Source organism: Rutidosis leptorrhynchoides, chromosome 5, assembly GCF_046630445.1.
Source record: "Rutidosis leptorrhynchoides isolate AG116_Rl617_1_P2 chromosome 5, CSIRO_AGI_Rlap_v1, whole genome shotgun sequence".
NCBI lineage: Eukaryota > Viridiplantae > Streptophyta > Magnoliopsida > Asterales > Asteraceae > Rutidosis > Rutidosis leptorrhynchoides.
The window spans coordinates 149988284-150015820 of NC_092337.1; positions in this window are offsets into that span (position 1 = coordinate 149988284).

Sequence of the window (27537 nt, forward strand, 5' to 3'; positions counted from 1 at the left end):
TTCTGTCTGGGTGACCTATATCTTCTAAGACAATTAGCAGCAATATGTCCAAAAATAGCACAATTAAAACATTGACGAAACTCCCTATGTCCTCTAAATTCATACACATTATTAGAGTTTGAAGACGACGGATCTTGTGTTCTTACAAACACAGGAGAATCATTTGTTTTATTTCTTGGAACAGGCTTAGGTGGAACAGGAAGAACCGGTCTGTTAGCAAATCTAGGATTTCTTAAAATTTTAACAGGACCTTTCGGTGTTCTAACTCTACTTGTCTTAGAGTTATCTCCAAATCCAGTTTTCCTACTTCCTCATGATCTAGAGCACCTTCAGCAGTATCATCAGAGGTTGTATTCTTAGTTGAACTACATTTTTTATTCTTTTCAACATAATCTTCATAACTAGGAGGGATACAATCTTCTGGTCGACCGTCAACTACGTTTGCATTAACAAATGTGTTCTGAAAAGGAGGAGATGCAGAACTATATCCAATACCCTTGCCCTTGGTGTCATTAAGTTCCACCATTAATGCATTCCATTGTGACGCACTTGCCCAACACTTCATTTTAATTGAAATTGCTTCTAAATCAGCTTTAACGCATTCATTTTCTTTTTTTAGTTCATTAATTGTGTCAACACGTTTAATTAAAGTTTGATTTATGTCAAAGTTATAACATTTAAGATCGTGAAGTTGTTTTTTATAAACTTTGATCTGCTCTTTCAACTCATTTTAAACCTTAGTGGTCACATGGTTTGCGTGCCATTTTTCTTTCATCTCCATATGCCTTTGTTAAATTATCTATTGTTATCTTAGATTCAGCGCATTTAACACATTCAATAACAGTAGATGGATCAAAAGATACCTGTTGAGCGTTATTTGATGAAGAAGTCTCAGCTATAAATGCAAAGTAATTTTTCTTCTTCCCATCATCGAGCTCATCTTCTAATTCTGACGAGTCTGTAAGGAACTCTGATGTATCAGCATCTTTACCCAAATGAATCTATTCAAGTCTGTCCCAAATATCTTTGGCTTTAGTTAACTCGGAGACCTTCTCAAGATCACTTTTTGATAAGCACATCCTTAGTAAGTCTACTGCTTGCTTGTTCAATGCTTCAAGATCAGTTTGGTTAACTCCAGTAAGATCAGTTTCGTTTTCAACCTCTGAGACTGACTTCTTGTCTGAATCATCATCTTCTGAATTTTCACTATCAAAATCTGAACCTTCACCCATAAGAACTAACATTTACAACTCTTCGGTAATCATTTTACCCCATTCATCTAGTTCTTTATCAGCATCAACCAATGTTTCTTCACTTTGATCAGCTTCTAGACTTTCTTCAAACACTGAGGTATCACCATATTTATCCTTTCAACTGTTGAAGTAGAAGTCCTCTGACGATGTTGGTGAAACACTTCCAGATTCAGGTGTACGAGGAACTGAATCACGTGCCTTCTTGAATTTGTCTTTAACCTGTTTCTGAATCTTCTCTTTCTGAATTGTTCGAGACAATCTTTCAGCTTTTTCAGCACGAGCAGTCAGCTTCTTAACTAAATTCTGATTAATAACACAATCTGCTTCATATTCAGTGATCTTTGCCATGTTAGCTTTAGGTCATTGATCATCTACATTCAATTTGATAGACCAATCATCATCATCTCCATGAATGACAACCAAAGCTTTGTTAGGAGTCTCAGCTGTTTCAGCTTCATTTACTTTATCAGGAATGTAGATCTCACGCTTTGTAGTTTGACTCTGAGAACTGTAGTTCTGATTCTTGAACGGATTACGATTACCCTACTTCTTCTGTTTAGTGCACTGTCTTGAAAAATGACCTAATTCTCCACAGTTGTAACGAGTAACGGTATTCATATCAAAACCCGGTTTTGTATCTTTGGTAAGACTGATCGATTTTCTAGTTCGCTCTTCATAATCTCTTGCACTTATCACAAGATTTGCCATACCCTACATAATATCCATCTTTTCTGCTTCATCTTTATCAAGTTGATGATAATCTTCTGTTGTTAGATGAATGTTACCCACACGACCATCAAGATAACTATCATAAGAATTAACCAGGCTTGACAGTAAAGCTATATCTTCACTAATCTTTTCTTTCCCAACTTTCCTTATGTTTTCAATCTTAAGTGCAGAAAGAACATCTGATGCAGTCGGTGTAGATGACTCTGTAGTGTTGGAAGTAGGCTGTGATTGAGTATTGAGAGAACATGGTGAAACTTGTGGTGGATATGAAGGTTGTTGAATAGGTGCACTACTAACATTCAAACCATACATATTCTGATTGTTCGTATCAAAAGCAGTTTGAAATGGTGCATGAGCTGACTTAGGTGGTGTGTAACCATTTGGACAATACATTTTCGTGTCTTGAACTTGTTTAGACCTCTTAACTTTGTTTAACAACTCTAATTCTTCTTCCTGAAGTCTTGCAATAAACGAGTTCACTGTAGCAGTAGCAAGTTCTCCACTGGTTTTCATAGTTAATACAAAACCATTCCATTCTAAAGGTAATGCTCCAGCTAGACATGTTACTTTGTCTTTTTCAGCAATTGTCACATCATGCTTGTGTAGTTCAGCTAGCAAATGACGATATCTTTCAACCAATTCCGTAATAGATTCTCCAACTTTCCAGTGAAAATGATCAAATTCAGCTTTCAACTCTAAACCTTTTCTAGTTCTGTAAGATGTATTTCCTTCATTGAAAGTACGAAGTGAAGCGACCCATCCTAATCCATCCGGACGAAGTCCACATCGATTACAAACGAATCACAATATTTGATTACATCGCGAGGTACTTGACCTCTATATGATACATTTTACAAACATTGCATTCGATTTTAAAAGACAATCTTTCTTTACAACGAAAGTTGACGACATGCATACCATTTCATAATATATCCAACTATAATTGTCTTAATAATAATCTTGATGAACTCGACGACTCGAATGCAACTTCTTTTGAAATATGCCATGAATGACTCCAAGTAATATCTTTAAAATGAGCAAATGCACAGCGGAAGATTTCTTTCGTACCTGAGAATAAACATGCTTTCAAGTGTCAACCAAAAGGTTGGTGAGTTCATTAATTTAACATAAATAATCATTTCATAATTTTTAATAGACCACAAGATTTCATATTTCCATTTCTCATAAACATACGTCCCATGCATAGAGACAAAAATATCATTCATATGGATTGAACACCTGGTAACCGACATTCACAATATACATATAAGAATATCCCCATCATTCTGGGATCCTCCTTCGGACGTGATATAAATTTCGAAGTACTAAAGCATCCGGTACTTTGGATGGGGCTTGTTGGGCCCGATAGATCTATCTTTAGAATTCGCGTCAATTAGGGTGTCTGTTCCCTAATTCTTAGATTACCAGACTTAATAAAAAGGGTCATATTCGATTTTGATAATTCAACCATATAATGTAGTTTTGATTTACTCGTGTCTATTTCGTAAAACAGTTATAAAAGCAACGCATGTATTCTCAGCCCAAAAATATAAAGGGTAAAAAGGCAAATGAAACTCACGCATATAAATATTGTAAAACAGTTAATAAAGCATTTGCATGTATTCTCAGCCCAAAAATGTAAAGAGTAAAAGGGAATCAAATGAAACTCACACATATAAATATTGTAAAACAGTTATTAAAGCATTTGCATGTATTCTCAGCCCAAAATGTATATAAAAAGGGAATAATGAAACTCACAGTACTGTATTTTGTAGTAAAAATACATATGACGACATTGAACAACTGAACAATGCAGGGTGGCCTCGGATTCACGAACCTATATCATTTGTATATTCATTAATACATATAATCATATTCAAATGAATATATAAATAAATTTATTAACTACATTATTTTTATATTAATATCATATATTTTTAATTTGTATGTACATTCAAATAGTTGATATTTTTATAGTTATTTTAATATATTCATATACATACTTGTTTAATAATATATTTAAAAATCGATAATTTGTTGTTTGTAAGTGTTTATATAAATAATTTTAATAGGTTTTATGTATATAGTTATGTTAAGTTTTAATATAAGTGTAGTATATATAATAAATATATTTTATGTACAAAATATTTATTTACTTAAAAATAATAGTTCTTGAGATTAATAAAGATAATATTAATAATCATATTATTTAATATTAATACCTATTTTGATAATAATATTATTAGTAATAACAATAATAATAATAATTATAATTGTAACTAGGGTTATGTTAACGATAATAATAATAGTTGGTAACTACTACATATAATAACGGTAATAACAATAATAAATATCATTCATAATACATATTAATAATAATTCATACATAATAATAATAATATCCTAATCATCATAATGATAGCTAATACTTATTTCAACATTATCATTAATAATAATTATAATTACATGTGATAATAATAATAACTATAACTAATGATAATAATACAAATAACAATAATAAAAATAATAATTAATAATAATAATAATAATAACATAATAATTAGAATATTGTAAGAACTACCTTAATGAAATAAGCCACAAAAAGAATTAAACACCCTTGCCGGGTCTCGAACCCGAGACCTCTCTAACACCCGACACCTCCCTTAACTAACTGCTCCGATTAGTTTTTCTGATTATAAATCAAACCCCATTTTATTTAACCCTTTTCTAGTGTTCATCATCTTCAATAACCCATTCAACTTGAAATCATACCATTCAATACCGAATTACACTGACTTGTTTTAGATATCGAAAACAACAATCAATAATATGTAACAAATCTGAAATCAACTAACAGAAAAATAAATGATAAAAAAAAAGAAAAAAAGAAACAGCTATATCACTGTTCGACGGCACCAAACAAAAAAAAAATGATTTTTGAAATTAAGAGCATTATAGACAAAGATCATAATACGAAAAGTGTTTCAAATCCCTCCTATAAACTATAGAAATTATCAATTTAAACGAAAATTACTTCTAAATCTTCAATTCGATCGAAGAACAAAAGTTTGACCTTTTTTGTTTGAACCTTTGACTCCAAAATTATAACTCGATATGAAGAATTGGATTTTGATAATTCACAGGAAGTTTGAAGAAAGGATTTCTAATAACTCTGTATTTTTACATTTTAACAAAAGATTCGATTTCTAGTTTTGGTAAAAACAAAATATGAAACAGAGGTACCGAGCAGTTTGAAGAAAATTTAATAGAATAAATTAGTTTCATTCAAAGGATTTGAGATATTTACATTTGAAACTGCTGATGAAACTTTCGAATGATTGAGGTCTGAATACGTGTTTCAATTGATGTGTAGCAGAAATGAGTCGACTAGTTTTAATCATTAAAGGAGAGGTGATTGAATGAGTTTTATGTAGGGTTGAGGTGTCTCTAGTATCACGGGTATAACAAGAACACACAGAAAAATCAAACACTGATAGTGATATAGATATACACGCGTAATCTAATTTATATAATATAATTAATAAATATTAATAATTAATAAACCCTTTAATAATAATAATACTAATTAATAATAATAATATTGTTTAATAAAAATAGAAACACTAATAATAATAATAATAATAATAATAATAATAATAATAATAATAATAATAATAATAATAATAATAATAATAATAATAATAATAATAATAATAATAATAATAATAGAAATACTAATATTATAGATGCTAAAAACAATGGATTGTATCATTTTCTAATAACTAAAATATTAATAATGATAATTATCTATATTAATAATTCTTAATAATAATAATATTTAATAAATAAAAATGATACAAGAATCATATGATGATAATGATTATACATGACAATAATAATATTTTGTATTATTTTCTATTAATAATAACTATAAGAATAATAATGATATAAATAATACAATTAATGTTATTAAGGATAATAATAATAATAATAATAATAATAATAATAATAATAATTGAGAATAATATTTATAATATAAAAAAATTATTCTTTTTAAATCTCATTTTTATATATTATATCTTGAGATTAGTGTTAGTTAATTATAATAATGTATTAAATTACATGTATCAAAATCTATATGTAATCATTTTATTAGTATTAATAATACTGATTTTAATATAAATCTTTATATTAATGAAAGTACTAATATTATAAATATGGAAATTATATTTTATCTCTTAGTAGTGTAATATATGATTTTACATATTATTAAGTATGTAGTATTTAATAATATCCATTATGCATAATAACACATATCAATTGTTTAATACTTATAGATTTCATACCTATGATATTAATTAGATATAGCATCCATGTGCATATATATATATATATATATATATATATATATATATATATATATATATATATATATATATATATATATATATTTATTTATTTATTTATTTATTTATTTTAATAGCAATTTAATTATTCTGTATATTATTTTGTATCACCTTTTACGTATTTAATTCAAATGTTTAAATTATATTTTATAATTTCAAACTATTATAATTACTAGTATATATACATATATACATATTTACTTACAAATAATTGTTCGTGAATCGTCGAACACGGTCAAAAGGGTAATTGATTACATGAGTTAAATTCCAAAACTTTTAAGACCCAATATTACAGACTTTGCTTAACGTGTCGAAACATATAAAGATTAAGTTTAAAATTGGTCGGAAATTCCCGGGTCATCACACGAAGTGCTTCCCATATCTTGAATGAGTTATCATGACGCAGAAATTGATGGAAAATCGGACCATCAAGAGCACTTGTCATGTTACAGTACATCTTTTTCTCCAAGTTATACTCTTCACGTTCTTCCAAAGGCATATTATGCAACGTATACAATTCATTGGTAACAGGTGAACGTGGCCATTGAAATTCGGTTTCAATGTACTTCCAAAGCTTCGTGTCCTGACCATCAGACCAAATCTTAAATCTCAACTTCCAAGTGGAATAGTTATCCATATTCATTAACCTCGGACATTTCGTACCACTTCCGGATTCACTCTCAGCAAGAAGTAATCGTTGAGTCATATTCGTAATACTCTGAACTAACGGTGCAGCTAACGCATAATCGTTTGAATTAAACATCTTGAAAACTTTTACCAAGGATAAACCGTGCGGTTTAGAAAATCAAATGTACGTGTGATAGTATCAACCGTACGTGTCACTGATCAAGCGTACATGTCACAACTTAATCGTACGTGTGACTAAACTAATCAAAAGAACCAATAACCAAACCTCAGACGTGCGAGTTAGGATCACCCTTGTAATTACTCGTACGTGTCACAGTTAACCGTTTGATCACTCGTGTGATCAGACTGTAGTCACTTAACCTCAAAAGGTTATGCTAAACCGTGCGTGTGAGTTCACGAGTGATGTCAACCATCTAGTCAACCGCGCGAGTGAGCCAAAAATTTTGCCCCACTCGTGTGAGCTGCTGTTCATCCTAATTCACTCAAAAACCCTAGAAATTGATGTTAAACCTCAATTTCTTTGTCCACAAGCTGGATTAGCACTAAACTAACATAAACACACTCTCTAATCACAATTACACACGTAAAGATGAATCATTTTTGATCAAAATCACTCTAAAACTCAAAAACCCAAAATAACAAACTCTTTAATCACCAAAAATCACTAGATGATGTTGAAATCATAACCAACTCTCTGATACCAATGATGAAACATGACTAGGAACTTCGAAATCAACAGGTTTAATTCACACAAAGGCGGAATTAGTGAATCAAACCAATAGTGAATATGTGAAGCTTTTTGGGATTAAATTAATCAAACCACAACAAGGATTGTGTGATTAGATTAATGCCTAGAGCTATTATTCACCTCTGGAGTGATTTGGGTTGAGAGAGAATCGGATAAGGCTACCAGATCTGAGTGATGTGTGTGTAATGAGAGGCTTAACCTAAAATGAAGAACATAACACTTAAATATCCCTGCTGTTGAGTCAACCGCGCGAGTCAGATGTCACTCGTACGAGTGATCTGTCTCAGCCGTGCGGGTGATCACTCACTCGTGTATGCATATTCAGATTAGATTTGTGACTCAGCTCAGCTCAACCGTACGTATGAGCTTGTCAGCCGTACGAGTGAGACTTCACTCGTACGTCTGACAGAGTCTAATAATGTCAGACATCCTTATCGCATTCCTGCAGTACCTGTAACCACATATAAACACAGATAGGATAATAACGAGCGATCATGGTAGCCCATAAACTGAAGTAATGTTCATAAACGTAAGCTAGATGTCTAGGGACTTACAGAAAATGCATCAACAACCTCATCATATGTTTGATTCTCTTAATCACCAAACCCTTCATATTCATCTTCCTCGCCAGCTTTTTGCTTCAAAATATCAAAGTAGCTCACCTTATTCTGTAACTCATCTACTCCACTCTTAAGCTTATCGGTAAAGTCAGTAGGAGTCAACAGCAAAGTATTTTGACTGTCAAGTCATCCTGTAAGAGTTAGGTCTTCAATATCAACTCTGACTATCAACGCTAGCAACTCGGATCCCTGTCTTATAACCAGAGCAGTCAAGTTTTCGATGTAAGCATCGTTTGCTCAATTATCATTTTCGATATTCTCATACTTCTCCTCCAACTCATCTTTCAGAGACTGATGCTCTGCCATCGCCTTAACGATCAAGCTACTTAAAGAATTCACCATCTAAACAGGTACAACTTCTTAAATTGCACCAGTAGAATTTTTAATGTTTAGTAGAGCTGGTGGGGTTGTTGTTGATAGAGGTGGTTTTTGTTACGACTGAGACTCCGACTGAGTCCTAGATACAGAAACATCTACATTAGGACTTATCATGAGCTTGACTCGTTGACTACTAACTTTCTTTTTCTTTACCTCAGCCTGGAACCTTTAGTATCAACTTGCTTTCTTTTCTAAAACTCTATCTTGCATCTAGTTCCTTAAGATCTTCATCCTCTTCATCTAACAACATGGTAATATTCTTAGCAATTACCGGCTTAGTCCTTGGAGGTTGATTCACCTCATCATCATTGTCTACCTCAAACTCTGCCCGACACACGAATACTGTTTGCATGTCTCAACAACTTCCCGTCGAAACAATGACACTCCTATCTTGCCAAATGACAAACTAAATCTCTAAGAGAATCTATCGAAAAACCCCTTTCTTGTTCTGCTAAATATGATTAAAAGTCAGTTCTGTCATGTGCTTCTAGTCAATCTCATCTTCCTTGACCTTATCAAGACCATGAGCTTGATGGCTGATGATAATTTTCATAAACCCATAATACATCAAATATTTTTCCTTGGACTTGAGGTTGTCTTGCAGATAGCTGAAGACATAACCATAAAAGCCGAATGGTGCGGTAAGTACAAGTGCACCAAACGCGATTTGTGTTATTTCATTCATATCATCGTACCCACCTTTCCATGCACTCAAATATTGCATCACCACATGACGCATATATAAGTACTGGTCATTAAACCTAGAGCGGTGGATAATCCCATTCACAATATATCCAGAAAATCCACGTCTAAGAAAAAACCTAGTACTTTTTCTTTATTCATCTTGTATGGAAACTCATCATAATCTTTAAAGCCTAGTTGCTCTCTGCTAATCTATGTGGAGACCTTAATTATGGTCCCGAAGACACCACTAACTATCACCTTCTTCTCATCCTCGGTCCTGAAAACAACATTCTTCCACTGGTGGTTGTAGTATGCAGTACAATGAGTATAAACTATTTGTGAATGCGATATCTCTTCAGATAATTCTAATAAAATATTTTTGTCTTTTTCATATATCTACAATAATTAAATGAAGAAACTTAAAAGTAGAAACATATTAAATTCACGAAACTTAAACTATAGCAATTATATATACTGAAATTAAACTAGTAGAAACATAAACTTTGCAGGAATTAACATACTAAAATCCACACACACACACACACACACATACACATACACACACACACATATTCAGAATATCCAACATACTCCGATATCCGTTCAAGCCAGCTAGATTATAAGTGTAAGTTTATGGTAGAAGTCAATCGCTGATAGGGATATTCAAAGTACTATGAGAACCTTCATGTTCAACTAAATTGAAAGTATATGTGTGTGGTAAAGGAAAGGTACAAACTATTGTACTAAATTGATTACTAATACAAAATGTAATCTCAAGTGATTACTGATTTTATGATCGAAAGAAACGTAGCAATATTGCTAATATAGCTCAATGCTGACCCTAGGTTATGATCAGATTCTTATATATATATATATATATATATATATATATATATATATATATATATATATATATATATATATATATATATATGTGTGTGTGTGTGTGTGTGCATCACTTTTTGTGGGTATGCCAAAGTGCAATAGAAAAACCTGATGACCAACTGCTATCAACTCCATGCTTCATTTATTCTTTAAGTTATTGGAGTAAACAGAATTTAAAAGACTTACGTTTCTTTAGAGTGAAATCTTGAATAGAATTTCTTCCTAGATGACCTCGTATCTTCAATTCTATTGTCGCGTTACTCAAATCATTCATTTGGACAGTCTGTGATACAGAGTGCACCTTTTGACCCGTTCACAGGCATTACATTTTTTTGAAATAAGCTAACGAATATTTAGGGGTTTACTTTTGATTTAAGCAATAAGGGCCAATATGAGTGAGGTATGCACAAGCCAAACAAAATATCCTCACCGTGTATTGATCACTTGGATATCCCAACATAGTCTTTCGACTTAATTGTAGAATCGTTTACGTGAGTTGGGGATATCCAACACCAAATTATTTCTAGGTATAAGTCATAGTAGGGAATACCCTCACCTTATGTTGAGTTCCTCAACAATTATTTCTAGATATATTACCCGTGGTAATAGGTGACTACCCTTAATCGATGTTGATCTTTTCATGAATTCCTTATCTAGATATTTAATGATTGTTATTATGATCATCTCATTCTAGGGTTCAGTCAGTTAATCCTAACAATACATCATCGAACTAACTTGTACTACTCACTTTATATAAATATGATATACATACAAGTTCAATAATACAATCATCTCCTTATTAACAGATCAAACCCTCATATGTTTCTCTACTTTTGTGTTTTTTCATTTTATTATTTTATTTGTATTTACTGATGTTGTCATTTTCTCCCACTAAAATACTGAAATCGAAAATCTTTTTGGCTATTTGAATTTTATCAGTACATAAATAGAAAAAAATATGCATAACGTAGATGTAATGCAACATACAAAGCAGAAACAGAAAATAACATGCGAAACAATAACATTAAACATATGTGGAACACAAAATTAACATGCAAAGGCAAAAAAAACTATGCAAACATATGAAGAAAAGATAAATGCAAACAATTGTGTTGGTCCCGATTTAATTATAGGAAGTATTGTAGGGAGTGAATAGAATATTTTTGGTAATTAAAGATGTTTTAACAGCTAAGAAACTAATTAAATCAGAGTCAAAGTAATTTTCAAGTTATTCTTTTATTTATATAATCTCAAAGAATCACTATTATCTTAGAGAGAAATATATAATATGTTGATGCAGATTACGCCTTGATAGCTTAGAAAACTCTTAAGCATATACAAGATTACAGAATCTATTGATTTAATATCCCATACCACTATGTAAAAGTAAGTGGAGTTATCTATTTATAGATAGTCTATCAATCAGGTAAAGACTCTATTGTTCGCTAGTCAAATGGATGTTTGACTTCAGCTGACAAGCCTGTAAGAAAGCACGAGGCTTTCATTTGGTTATAAGCTATTTCTGGAACTGCCCAAATTAGACGGACATATTATTTGAATAAACAAATAAAATGTTGAATTCCCCAGGCGTTAACAATAGGCTTAACCATGAAGTGCGCATGGGTAGTACCTCTACATTCTACGTTATCTTGTAAGGTCACTTGTAAATCTCTGACTTTTTTCCTTTTCTATTCAACTTTGCCTTCAATGTTAGTTGAATAGTCGTGCTTCGATGTAGTCAACACAAGACACAATTATACTTCTCCACAGCATAATTTGTCTAACTGTTATGTATTGGTCACTTCTTCTGCTGGTTCTTATGTAGTGGTTCAGCGTCATTCTTCAGCTGGTTACGAAGAAGACTTCTCATATAAGACCTCATTTAACTATCGTTTGCTCATTTAACTATCTTCTGCTGTAGTCTAAGTGTTATCATTTAACTATCTTCTGTTGTAGTCTAAGTGTTATGTATTGGTCACTTCTTCTACTTATAGTTAAGGCAACACCACTGATGCGGGGGGAGCGAGCGGTCGCCCCTTTTTCTTATGATGGTGGATGAATGGTGGTTTATAGGGTGAGTAGGGCGAATGCTCCAGAGCTTTTACTTATGAAGGTTGGTCCAAATCTTTGGTGTTTTGGGTTTAGTCAATCCAAAACTCTAAACTGTACGTATTAAAAACTCTAAACCCAAAACTCTAAACTGTACGTATTAAAAACCCAATCCAAACCCTAAATTTAATCCTTAAACCCTAATTTCTAAACCCTAAACCCTTATTTCTAAACCCTAAAATAAACGCTCGAAGAATAACATGCATCACGATGAATGTTATTTCTTCAAGCATTTTCTTGTTAAAATAACAATAATATCTATCACAAAGTGTCTTTTTTAAATGTTCATATTTTCAAGTGATCTTAACGTTTATAACAAAAATTTCAGAAAAAATAACAAAAATTTACTTCCCTCCAAAATGGTCATTCTCTCTTGATTAAATCTATAATTTAACAATGTACCATTCTAACGATTTGATCAGAACAAATACATAAAGCAATTAAGTAATAAACATGTTTAAAACCGTCATTATATCATTGAACATATAATTCATATAATTAAATAACCATAGTTTTATTACAAAGTAGTGATAATCTTGAATTACAGGCAGAGACTCTGACAGCTCGTTAAATAAGTTGAAAGAGTTTTGACACCTCTTCTTCCATAGCCTAGCTACTTACTATTATAAACTATATATTGAGAGAGGTTTGAGATTAAAAAGTGGAAATGAAAGTGTATACAGAGGGAATTCTCTTTGTAGAAGTGTGTGTGAATGTATGAAATGAACTGATTATGGAATCATTTTATAGGCAAAGCGATTCACCAGTTCCAAAGCCTGGGTCACCATTTGTAAGCCCTGGGTAGCCAGTTACTAACCCTAGGTTGCCAGTTGCCAATCTTGGGTCGCCAAGTTCAGTATTTGAGTCTCAAGTTGTTAACCACGGGAGTTGCTAACCACGAGTTGCTAGTTGCATCTATGAGTCACCATTTGCATGCTCTAGGTTGCCAGAAATGATTTTTGAGTCACTAGTTGTGATCTCTGAGTCGCCAGGTGAAATTCATGAGTCGCCAGTTGAAGTAACCGATTCGCCAGATCAATTAATCGTGTCGCCAAATGCATTAACCGAGTCACCGGTTGTCCTATTTGGGTCACCAGTTGCACTAAATGGATTTCCAGTTAGGCTAACTGGGTCACCAGTTGTCCTAACTGAATCACCGATTTGGCTTATGCATTCTGTGTTTATCGTATACCGGTTTCTGATAGTACGTTGTTGAGTACCGATATGTGTTTTGACTTGAAGTTCAATAAATGCACATTCTAGGGGTTACTTAGACTTGTGGTAATCCACACAATCCCTTGAACCACTTCTTAAGGTTCCTTGCGGTTGTATTTGAAGTATTGTTTGATTAGGGTTTTGTGTGTATTTAAGTGTGTGTAAGTCTTGGAACTTCTTGATCTTTGTATATGAATCAGATAAGCTTCTAGGTATTTGGTAGATCTTTATATACGTCTCTTAAATAAGTACTAGCATCCCCGGTTATATCTTGGAGCTTCCGTGATGGTACTCCAGCTGAATCCTGAATTAGGGTTTTTAGAAACCCTAATTGGTGCTTTTCATTTGTTTCTTCATTTAAGCTCCATGGATCAATACTCCAAGGTTTCTTCTTTGATTTAATGAGTACTTTGATCCCTAAAAAATGTTAAGTAGGTAGGATCTACCTCTTGCAGATAAAAATACGCTGAAAAAGCGGTTAAAAACCTTAATTTGGACAAGTTTTAGACTTTTTAGCATTTTACACCCTTAATAACAAATGTTATGATTTTTGTACAATTAAAGCATATATTGTTAATATTAGGTTTAAGATATGGATGATATTACTAGTAAAAACATGACTTTTTGAATGATATGAGTGGTAAATTATTGACATTTGGATCAACCACCATTTGATTAGAAGCATTAGGTTTTTCTACTATTACTTCTTTAGAATCCAATTCTACACTGCTTCAGTTTCATAAACACTTGAATCGGTAGCAATTGGAACATTCGATTGCTTTTTCATAGTGGATACAAAATAAGAACCAATGTGCATATCATTATTTGCGTAGCAATATCTTCATTAGAAAGTTCAGGTGAAAGATTAAAGGAATCGAACAGGTCTTCATAATCTAAATACCAAGGAACACCCTTTCTAGGAGCAACATCTGTGTCTCGTTGAATATTAACTTCAAACCATTCTTCAACACCAAGTCTTATGTTAAAAATACTCTTATCCTGTACACATTGCCTAGAAATATACTTGTTATTACTTTCTCATTGTACTTACCTCCAGAGTCCCGTTTTAGCATTGTAAGCGGTGCTCCGAAGGGTTCAAGATGCTGCAAGTTGGGTTTTTTTTACAGTTTAGTAACTCATAGAAAGTCTTCCCGTTTCTTTTGACCACCAATAATCGATTCATCGTGTAGCACGTATTGGCAACGGCCTCACTCGAATATGATAAAAGCAAACCAGCATCTACCAAGATAGAACATGTTGTCTCAATCAAAGTTATGATCTTCCTTTAAGCTACTCCATTCATTTGAGGAGTATAGGGAGCACTAAACTGTTGTTGAATCCCCTTTCATTGCAGAACCCTTCCACCTTCTAATTCTTGAATTCTATCCAGTTATCTGTGCGAATCCTCCGAACCTATAGCTTGTACAACGTCTGTAACTTTATAATCAGATATTTGATCTGTTCAAATGTTTTAGACTTTTCTTTGAACATAACCACCCAAGAGAAGTGTGAATATTCATCAGTTACCATTAAGCAATAAGAATATACAACTATGCTTTTATGCCTGATAGGACCAAATAGATCCATGTGTAATAGCTCGGAAGGAATATTGATCCACTAATGTTTCTTTAGTTAGTGCACCTTCTTGGTTTGTTTACCTTTCTTACACGAAAGACATACATTAGGTATGTGAAACCCCTTGACATTAAAACCCTCAACTACTTCATAGTGAAGTAGATGATTCATCTTTCGAAAGCTCAAATGACCTATACATTTGTGCCAAGTAAAGGAATCGTGTTCAATAGCTTTAGCACGAACGCTTAATGACTTATAGAGGCGTTCACTGAAGCTTTATTCATATCCAAATTATAAATATTCTGACTTCTTTTAGCAGTCATGAGAATCATGTCTTTCGGTATCATGAACTCATTTCTCAGCATAACATATATTTTATCAAACGCGGACTTGAATTCTAAGTGACAAACTTGAAGAAATGACAGCAAATTTTTTGAAAGTTGCTGAATGTAGTTCACCTTGTCGAAGCTTACTCTCTCATTTAAAAACATTCCATGGGCAGAGATAGATCCTCCATTATCAGCTGCAAAATCAATGGGTCCTCCCTTGATTGATTTGACATTAGATTAAAGGGAGATATTCCACGTCATGTCCCAGGACGCCCCACTATTAACAATCCAGGTATTGGTGAGTGGATAGATGACCTACATAACAAACAAAGATTGTCAGTTTGAGAGGGTAATCCATGCCCAAATGGCAGTAGGTTTCCCATTGACACTAAGAACTTGTAGGTCCACCCATTTCCCAGTGGAACCAGATGGTACTTCTGAAATACTTGCTCCACTCTCCCTAGCCTTTGATTTCCAGACTTAGGCCTTATGTAACTATGGTTTAAAATAAATGGTAGTTTGTTTAACAGTTGCCAGGTGGAAATTTTAAGTGGGAGAGGAATCACATTAGTTACTCAGGCTTCCATTTCGCATTCCAAACAACACTTGGTTCTTAACATGAGAGGTTGACTGACGCTTAAAGAAATTTTTGAATTTGAACTAGAAGCATATTCATTAAACTTTGGATTTAGATCAACTCTCATGTGTGGTGTACACATATTATTTTTACATCATTTGAAAAATGAGCTAATTCACCTTATTGATAGCATCTCCTGTGATCAACATATTTAACAAAATGAATTACCCCATTAATGATAAGTTGAGGTTCACCACGGTCAGGAGTCTAATGGGTGATCTATGATCAGTTGGAAACCTAGGGGCTTTACTATTCTCACCATGAAACCTTTAGTTCATTCTTAAGACTTCTGGACCTCGGAAGAGAATCCTTAGTGTTTGTCCTAGGAGATGTTACCTTAAGTTCATCTCTAGCTTCCCTTTTCTTTTACAATCTTCTTGCGAAGTGTATTTCAGTTGAAGGTCTTTCTAAAAGTTGGGTTCTTATTTTTTAGGATGGTAATGGGTTTTAGCTTAAATTTCACTATCTTAGGCACTTGTTTAAACCCCAAACCAAGCGTATCATCCTCATATTTGGAATCACAATCCCCGATAATACAATCAAGCTTAAAAGAAGATTCACACCCAGTTACACCTTTGCCTTTATCTTCAGGTTTCACTACAGTCTTAGGGTTATAATCAACAGAGGCTGGCTCTAAGATCTCATTCAAACAAGGTTCAGGTTGTGTACACATATATTCTTGCTCAAACGGAGCGGGACACTCACCATAACCTAAAACCATATGCTTATTATTCTTGGAAGGCATAAAAACTTAGTGACATAAGCGGAAAGATGGAAAACTTCTAACTTAACCTTTTTCGATTCATAGCAATCCTAAAGGACATTCTCTTTTCAAATTCTCAATCGTATTCACGTAAATAACAATACCTGCATGCATACCTAAAAAAGTAGCCTTTTGGTCATACACTTGGGTTTTAATCTCATCATAACTCTTTTTCAAATTAGTAATGTAAGCTTTAAGTTTAATACATTTATCACATTCAGATAGCGCTTGGCTAAGTACCTTAGATGTAACGACCCAACCCGATAAACGTTTCAAAACACATTATTTTTTTAAAAAAGAAACAGTGCTGCCAGGAACTGGGCGCGGCACGCCTTGACTGGCCGCGGCGCGGCTCGACAGATATGCTAAAAGTCAACTTCTTTCAAACGGCTGTTAACGAAATACACATAAACGCGCGGCGCGCCCCCTCCCCTGGTCAGATTCTGACTTAAACAATTTCACATGACCCCCAAATTTTCATAGCAACCGACACACATCAACACAGGGCTTCCCACCGCATAAGTAAATAAAGTTTACATGTTTTTAACGATCACAAATTGAGTATTTGACCACCGAGCATCACTTGCTCATTTACAATTCAAAATATGAGTTTCGACCCACAAGTTTAAATACCAAACAAGAACCCGAGCATGGTGTTTGGGGTTACACTACCCAAACATAGGTCGAACTCCAAAAAGCTAAACTCTAGCATAATCATGTAGGGAGATCGCTAATTCAAACATATACCCTTGCCTTTGTCGACACCGGAGCCGAAAAATGTAAACAACGAGAGGGTAAGCATAACGCTTAGTGAATGCAATAATTATACATATACATATATAACCTACTTACTTGCAATCACTTACACATTTACCGCATGCATACTAGCAATATAATTAGCATACCAATCTCAAAGTATAACGCTACTAACCTCCGACATCACAAGATAGCATAACAATAGCATATAACACGAAACAATATAATATGCTACATTACAACACGCAACCATGGTTAACCAATCGTACAAAGGAATGGTACTTGCATTTCCCATCGGTGGTCATAACAACCGTTAGAGTACTTAACACGTCGTACACTAACCCCACGGGTGGCATCTTAACACGTCGATACTTCACCCCCGGGTGGCGCCTTAACACATCGACACTTCACCCGTCATACTTCCCAGAGTGGTGTCTTAACACATCGACACTTCAACCCCGAGTGGTGTCTTAACACGTCGACACTTCACTCGTCACGTGAAATGTGGTGTCTTAACATATCGACACTGCACACCTCACGCTACACAAATAAATACATTATATACCCACACATATAATTATTCCACACACCTTAACGCCTTCGGTGAATTAGAAATCAAGCTTGCAACCTTCAATATAACGTACCTATTACATTATGCATATAATTAACATACAACTCGTTGGATTAAACACCAACAATTTACTCATGTGCATTTAATGGCTTACATGCATTAAATGACTCATTTATATCAAAACCGCCCATTTAAGGTCAAGACCATCCTAAATCACTTAAACCTAGTGATTAAAGTCTAACAACACCAACTAACACAAACTTAGGGTATTTCATACCCACCTTGCCCAACTAGGTCAATCATTACCCATTTGACCCCTTTCAAAGTCAAGATCCGCCATTTGGTCAAACATGAACCCATTAACAAAACCTTTCACTAACACACAAGTGTATTAGTGATTTAACAACACAATTACCCTTTAAACACCACATTATAAGTCCAAACCCTAGATTACAAAACCTTAGGGTTTCCATTCACCGAATTAACCCAAATTCACCCATTTAACCCCCAAATAAATTTTACAAGCCTTAAATGAACAAACCCTAGCCATAAATCAAATTAAACACAAAACACGGAGTTAAGACTTACCAACACAACCAAGACGTAGCTAGAGGTTAGATGAACAACTTTAATACTCAAACTTAAACCCGAAACAAGCTTCTTCCTTCTTGGATTGAGCTTTCTCACACTAAAACCTTCTCTCTCTATAGAATTTAAGTGGAAAGGTAAAAGTAGATGAAAAGGGAGTAAAGATGCACACCAAACTGATCATGTGGCCTTAAATTCGTTCACCATGTGAAAATACCAAAATGCCCCTTTTCAAATTAAATAAACCAAGGAATCAACACCTGACCCTAGCCGCGCCGCGACCCCATGCTGAAACAGAAGCCGCCAGCTTTTATTTATTTACAAAATGCACATTTCGTACTTGGGTCTTACATTAGAATTGCTTGAAGTATCGTCCATAAAAGCATAGCAAGTTTCAGGATGTGAATCTTCATATTCCGACTCCGACTACGACACCGAGCTTTAGCTTTTAAATACATTCTCTAGCTTTTCCAACTACGCAATGACCTCATCTAACTTAGTATTACCTACCGGATCTTAAACCCTTTCCGGACTACAGCAGTTTAGCTTAACGAAATCATCACCTGAGCATTTTCCTTTATTAGCATTTTCACAAACTGGCACATCATCTTGTGACTTGGTCGTACATCCATCTTCTGGATAATCTTTCTCATCCGAGGAAATGTTCGGGGATCTAGTGTTTTGATTGCTATTGTAAAGTTGTTTCTTAAACTAAAATCCGATGGATTATTTCCATCTAATGTTACGGGCCAAATTGGGGAATGGTTGTTCAATCCGTTTTTAAAGGATAATTGATTAGGCAATGAAACTCTTGCTTCTAAATTTAGTCGTCTAATGCACCTTGATTTGAATCCCGGTTCTTAATTCAGCGAAAGACTGGTTAACGGTGTTTGGTCATACGGGTGATCAAGGAATTCGGTTGGTCCACAGAACTTAGCTTTACTGCGTTAGTTAGTTGATACCATTGGTATACAGGAGGCTGGAGATGTGATGCATTCATAGGAATAGTTGATTGCAAAAGTTGGGAAATTTACTGTTTGTGACACTCGTAGGTATTTGGACGATGTTATGCTTCCAACCTCGGATATCGCATAGAAATGGATCTTCGAAAGAAGGTAAATGTCTTTTTATCGCGATGAGCGTGGGATAGATTACAGACAAGGTTAAATGTTTTCAAGCGTGGCATGAAGATTGAAGACGTAGAATGTCCCATTTGTGATTGTCGAGATCGATCATATTTTTTTGCTGTCAAATCACTTTGGATTTATGGAGAAAAGTTGGTAGCTGGGTTGATTTGGATATTCCTATCATTCAATCGTGGGCTTCATGGAACTCTTGGTTCGATTCTACTCAGATTTCGGTGGATGCTAAGGTTCGGCTTCAGGCGATTTTTGCTTCTCTTCTTTGGAGTATTTGGATATATCGGAATAGCGTGTTTTTTGGATCACCACGTATAAAAAAAGTATACTCTTTGATCCTATTCGAAATTTTTCATTTAATCAGCTCGTTAGTAGAGGTAAATGCAATCCTCATTGGGACACTTGGCTTGTCAAGTCATTGTAGTCGTTGATCCTCCTTCCCTAGTGCCTTACTAGAGGGAGTTGTATTTTTTTAATAAAATTCTTGCAGTTTCAAAAAAAAAAAAAAAAGTATGTGACATTTTTTAATCACTTGTTTTTTGTTTCTCAATTGTTGGTTATAATTGTAATGTTGTAACTTAATTTGGTACTGTACATTATTTGTTGCTTGAATTTTTATGATTGTTCTTGAGATTTTTATCTATTTTTGTTGGTGTTGGTTAGCATAAAAAGTCGCTTTCTTCAAAAACATCTTAATATATACAATAGTTATAATATCGAGTCATTCCCTATCTAAATTAGAGCACTAGCTAGAAGGTTATAACGGTTGGAATGTCATATCGAATGTTAATTATTAATCCACGCGTGTATCTCAATCCTATAGTTTTTTCGCGGAATAAAACTGTGACAATGACAATTTTTCAATAGAATTTTATAACTAGTGTACGTAATCCATTTAAAATTAAATTGATTTCATGTTAATTGTGGATTTTGCAAGAGGTGTAACACACTGTAGTAAATTTCATCAAACTGTTAATAGTAATGTAAAACTACAAATGCATAAAAGTATTTTGAACATGCGAATGATAAGTTTATGCCCTCTCTCTCTCTCCAATTCAAATAAAACCCTAGATCTAAACAGAAGCCGCCGCCACCGTTGCTCTCCTTTCCGGCCACCGGCTTTTACGCCGGTGGTCCGGCTTGTCTTACCTTCATTCGTCGTACGTGTTCGCGGGCGCTCTGCCTCCGTTTGGGTGCTTCAATTTAGCCCTAACCTTCCTTCTACGTATCTGTTTGACTGACTTATTGTCTCCCCTGGCGCGTCGGTGTCCTTCTCGATTGAATCTTACATTCAAGGCTGCTGGCTGCTGCGTTCTATCTTCCTCCGTTTGTGCTTGTTTCCAACTTGGTCGTTTTTTTTACTTTGATGGGTTTCGCTTGGGTTCCAGCAGAGATGTTGTGGTATTTGATTTGAGGTAAGCTCTCGATTCGATTCCGTAGTTTAGGTTCGTGGTAGTCGTGTTTGTGGTTTTGGATTTTGTTCGTTTCGTGGTTGTCGTTTTCTTGTTTGTTGGTGACTGCTCCGATGTGCAAATTAAAGGAAAAACACGGCCAAATCATGCATGACACAGGTGTGTAAATTCGGAGGGACTTTAGCCATCCACCAATTGCCGATATGAAGCATCTACATTCCAGCTCGCAGTAACTCACATATTTTCGTGGTTTAAGTTCGTGGCTGTGGGTTTCGTGGTTTTAGTTCGTGGCTGTGGGTTTCGTGGTTTAGGTTCGTGATTGTGGATTTCGTGGTTGCGGGTTGTGTTGGTTTTGTGATGGTTGGTTAGTTGTAGGTTCGTGGTTGCAGCAGGTTTTGTTTGTATTTTCGATGTTCGTGGTTCGTTTTTGTGGTTCATGGTGAAGGTTTTTGTGGTTACAAGTGATTCGAGGTCCTTGTTTGACGGTTCAAGTGGGTGCAGACTTTTCGTTATCGTGAGAATCTGGTTCATCTCGTGGGTTGTCATTCTATCGTGGAATATTCATTTGTTAACCGTATTGACATATTACATTATCACCACTCGATTTGATTGTGTGATCGGATTTGATGGTTTATAATCGTGGATTTTCTTGGCGTGGTTTTCGGGTCGTATTCGTGTTATGTATGCTCCGTCTTCACGCTTTCATTCGAGTGCTTGCCCTGAAGTGATCTTGTGATGTGTTTTGGTTATTGAGGTGGTTTCCTTTGATGATTGATCTTCCATGTGTTGTATCTTTCTTATGTTCGAGTGTACGAGTTTTTGAATCGTGGGATAGTTGTTCGTTATACTCATGTTTAGATTCGTGTGTAGTCGAGGTGTAGAAGGTTCGGCAGAGTGTCATTATATGTGTTATTTGTGTATTTCCTAGCATCTTGCTAGGTTTTATTAATATAATCTAATTATTGCCTTTCAAAAAAAAAAAAAAAAAAAAAAGTATTTTGACTAAATAATTGACACTTTCACGTTTGATGGAGAAGGATTGAGTTTTTGTGGCGCAACTGATGGAAATCGCGACATATGTTGTGAGTTGTGATTTTTTGAGGTTGTTAACTTCTATTTTTTAATAAGTAATGTTTCTATATGTCTTTGTTTGAGAAAGAGTCTCTGCTTCTAAGTATCCTACAAACAAACATTTTTTTTAGATTAAATGACAGTTCAAGTGACAAAAAATAACAATTTTACGTATTGAATTAAGAAGTGTAGAGAAACGGATCAATAACTTAAAAGTAAACAGGGCCATTGAGCAGTTTGGTTTTGTTTGGGGTTTCATTATTCTTATCAAGAATATGATCATTTGTAGCAAATTTCATATTTCCAGTGTTTATTACTTTATTTTAATAATACGATCAAGATCAAATATTGTTAATGTTGTATGATTGGTGGAAATACAGATTTAAGGATGTAATTGAAGATCTTAATATAAGTTCATTTATGTATGACACCGAGCAATCAATCATCCATCACTACATGAACACACATATATACATACACTTGTCTCAGCTCCAAAATCATGTGATTGTTTATACCGAAATCAATTTCACTTGAGGTAGCATTTATATTTAGGCATGGAACACAATAATGCCTTGCATGTGAATATTATTAATATGCTACTACAATTAACTAGTACTAAACCACATCTTGGTTGACAATTGCCAACATCACATGTACGTAATCAACTCGATCCCCTCTTACAATATACTAATAGAAATATAGTATTTGATATTTGATCTTATGTTTATTACAGCAGCAGCAGCAGCAGCAGCAGCAGCAACAACAACAACAACAACAACAACAACAACAAAACCCAATACCACATAAGTGGTGTATGGGAGAGGTGAGATGTAGACAATCATTCCCCTATCCGGGAATAAAGACAAATCATTTCTCTACCCAGAGTGAAAACACTCTCAAAAGTAGAGAAAGTCATCCCTCTCTCTGTTCGACGGATAGAGAGATTGCTTCTGAGTGGACCTCCGGCCAATAAGTAGGAAAAAGTTTTTAAAAAAATAAAATTGAGACGCCATGAAAATGGTAAAATCAAATTTCCATGGGTTTTAAATCCTGTCTGAAATTTGATTTAGGCTCTTAGAGTCAGTCAAGTCGCCAATAAATCGACGCTAGCTGTCGACTCAATAACTAGAGCCTTCTTACCTTAAGTTGTATTACAGATTTTGTAAACTTAAATAGAAAGGAGTAACATATACTCCTAATATAATACGTAATACCAAATACCAACTTCATAAAATTACACTATTCTCGATCTTAATGGGCAACTTTCACTTTTTTATTTTGTGCAAATGACAAATTAAGTGAATAAATTTTAAATACGCTACGTATCAAAATTTATGTTCTATATTATATATTTATGCGCAAATTTATTCAAAATTAGATACTCAGTATTATACAAATATGGATAAACAAAAATTGTGGTTTAGTATTTCTTAAACTAATTAACGATAAATGCACATGAGTAGGTCTCATTAACCTTAGGTTATAAGTCCGAGTTTAGTCGTTGATAAAAGGGGGATGATTCTCACACACTGTTTTTTGATCCTCACACACCCTTTTACCCTATTATTAGGGAGGAGTTCAAGTAAATTGGTGTGTGAGGATCAAAAAACAGTGTGTGAGAATCATCTCCCTTGATAAAAATGTGTGTGCGTGTGTGTGTTTGCCTTTTAAAAAAAAGGATTGTACAATCGGGTTAAGTGTTTTAGTCATTTAGTGTCCCTTTCGAAAAAAAAAAGTGTTTTAGTGTGAGTGGACGTGCTGATAACAGTTAGAAAAGAAATATCATTGGCTACAAATAAGTTTGTAATAAATAAATTAAAAGAAAATCCCAATTTTAAGATAACTAGTGGAGGATAGCTTCGAAATAAAATTTTTGTAAATCTAATGGGCTAAAAATGAAGGCTTGTGATTTGTGTAATTAGTAGCCCGTATTTTGAAACACAAGAGTACTCAACCGACACGCGTTAAATGAACTGGGCCATACTGAAAAACTTGATTGACGTCCTGGCTCATAATTGCGGACTTGAACTTGTACAAGTCCTTTGGATAACGAATGGGTAATGTTTTAAGAAAGTTATGTTACGTTAAAGGGGCTCGTAACGGTTTGCCGTTACGGCCTTGGTTGTTCTAGCCCTTCATTGGCGCCAATATTAGCACTCGTGTCATGAGCCGCCTTCAATCACGAGTGCTTCATTTTGTCGTTGCCACACACAATTGATCACGGAACCAATAGCATTTATTTGTTGTACATTTTGCGTTATTACTTGTACCCGTGAATAATTAATTAATTTAGTGGGTGTGAGGAAGTGTGTGATAGGTACGTAATGGTAGTTAGCAGTTACTCTTTGGTTAGTGATGTGAAGAAGTGTTGATGTAGCGATGATGTGGCAGTCCGTCCTTGGAAGGAGGCAAGTCATGGTTAAGAGTCCTTTAAGTACGTATGATGTATATGAGAGGTGATCATCACACACCACTTTTTGATCCATGTACATTTTTGTCTCATAAATTTACAGTTATACCCCTAGATTAATCTAGGGAATTTGATAATCTAGGGAATTTGACTTATATTATTATTCTAAATATAATTAAGGGTATAATAAGTAATTAGTTATACATAGATTAAAAAGTCGTGTGTGTAGATCTCACCTCCCATACACATATATTTAGATAACGGTTTTTTTTAATCTGCCATTAATAGTTTATCGGTCGATTGAGTATGGTAGAAAATGTAACTAATACTTCAAACCAAACATATATATTTTTGCAATTGCATTTTTTTTTATTATAATTTTTTTTTTTTTTTGAAAGGCAAGCTCCCCAAAATGTAGAAAGTGAGGATTGAACTTAGGTCCCTTTGGAACTTTTCAAGCATCTTACCACCAAGCCACCCCTTGGGGTTAACTAATCTGTTTACACGAGACATTTTGTTGGATTTCTCTTCTTATTTTGAATATCATATACGTCATTTTGTTTTTATATGTATCAAATTCAGATAGCTCTTGAGGACAAATTTTCAAATATCATTAAATTAGTTGCCTTCAAGTTCTCGATCGTTTGGTTAATTGTCATATCCGTGAATTTGCTTAGAATCGCAAAATCATGTGAATTTGCAAATTTGTTAGCGATAGTAGGCAAGAAAGTAACCGCAAGATGTTAGACGCATTGATAACAAGTCAAGGATTCGACTCTCATGTGTTGCGATTCAATCCTGTATAGATTCTAACACAGAGAAGACTCCTTACCGTAGGAGCGGGATGAGTGATACATCCTGCGAGCGCCGGTGAAGAACACAAGGACACCGCCTTACAACCTTGCATCTCATTGTAATTTCCAAGTAAAAATATTTTCGTTGTGATTACCCGCCCATTTCATGGGCCATGGAGGTTTTCAGACGTCTATGCGTTTGAGCCTTACCCACATGGTTTCGTTATGAGGGTTTTTCCTAAAGGGTGGTAGAACTGTATTGGTTCGTCTAGGGAAATGATCTGGTGTGTGGGTTCCGGCATCGCGTTCGCACCTCGTCATTTTTGATATATTAGTTATTGGCCCATTGATGTTTAGATCATTTTGTATTTTGTTAAGGCTTAGCCCATCTTAATCTCTCTCTCTCTCTCTCCCTCTCCCTCCCTCCCCCTCTCTCTCTCTCTCTCTCTCTCTCTCTATATATATATATATATATATATATATATATATATATATATATATATATATACTTGTAATCTTATATTTGGATCAAAGAAAACTCAATTAGTTTCATGGTATCAGATTACTGACCTTCTACCTTTACCATATATATATATATATATATATATATATATATATATATATATATATATATATATATATATATATTGTAATCTTATATTTGGATCAAAGAAAACTCAATTAGTTTCATGGTATGAGATTACTGACCTTCTACCTTTACCATCCTTATCTCATTTCACCTTTAACATTCTCCCTCTCTTCCACTTCCAAACTGTCCGCCGTTCAACATCCTTTCATCTCTATCATTTTCCCTAGACCTATATTGAAACTTCTGTTTTTTCTCAAAAAAAAAAAAAAAAAAAAAAAATCCTTCTCCGTTGTGATAGCACGAATGATTAGTATCCGGTCACAAAGCCTCTCCCTCAAGTTGTGCTTACTTCGCATACCACCTGCCATTAGCGTCTTGGTCACCTGGCAAGGATGTAATGCAACGTCTTATTTATAATCATTCAAATTTATGTAATAAAACCAAGTCTCACACACTTTGCAATGTTTTTCAGCTTGGAAAACACGTACGACTTCCATTTTATCCTTCTACTTCCACTGTTGCATCTTGTTTTGATATTGTTCAGTTAGATTTGTGAACTTCTGCACTCCCAAGCCTCGGTGGCATTATATATTATGTTCTCTTCTTAAATCATTTTTGACATTATTTGTAGGTATATCCATTACATCATAAGTATGAAGTGTTTGCTAAAAATTTTCCATTTCGAGCTTTTCTTAAAACCCAGCACAATCATGAAATAAAAGCCTTTCAATGTGACCATGGTGGTTAATTCGACAATCACTCGATTCATCAAGTTTTTTCAGTCAAACGAGATTCATATTTGCTTCTCCTGCTCCCAAACCTCCCAACAAAATGAGAAATCTAAGCGCATGATTCGGACAAATAACAACCTCATCCGCACACTTCTCTTTCAAGCACACTTACCTCCGTCCTTTTAGGTTCGGGAACTTCATATGGCCGCCTACTTCTTAATATCCGTTCGTCATCTTCAATTAATTATGACATTCTACACGTTCGCCTATACACCTCCCAACTGAACTGTGTGTTTCTTTGTGTTTTCGATAACAAACTTGCCCTCGCTCTACACCATGTATATTTCTTGGTTACCCTTCTAATCATCGCAACTACTGTTGTCTTGACTTTTCCACCAATAAAATCATTCTCTCTTGTCATGTCACCTTAGGTGAAAACACGTTCCCCTATGGCTCCATGACCCAAACTCAACCTCATTCTTATTCTTTCATGGACT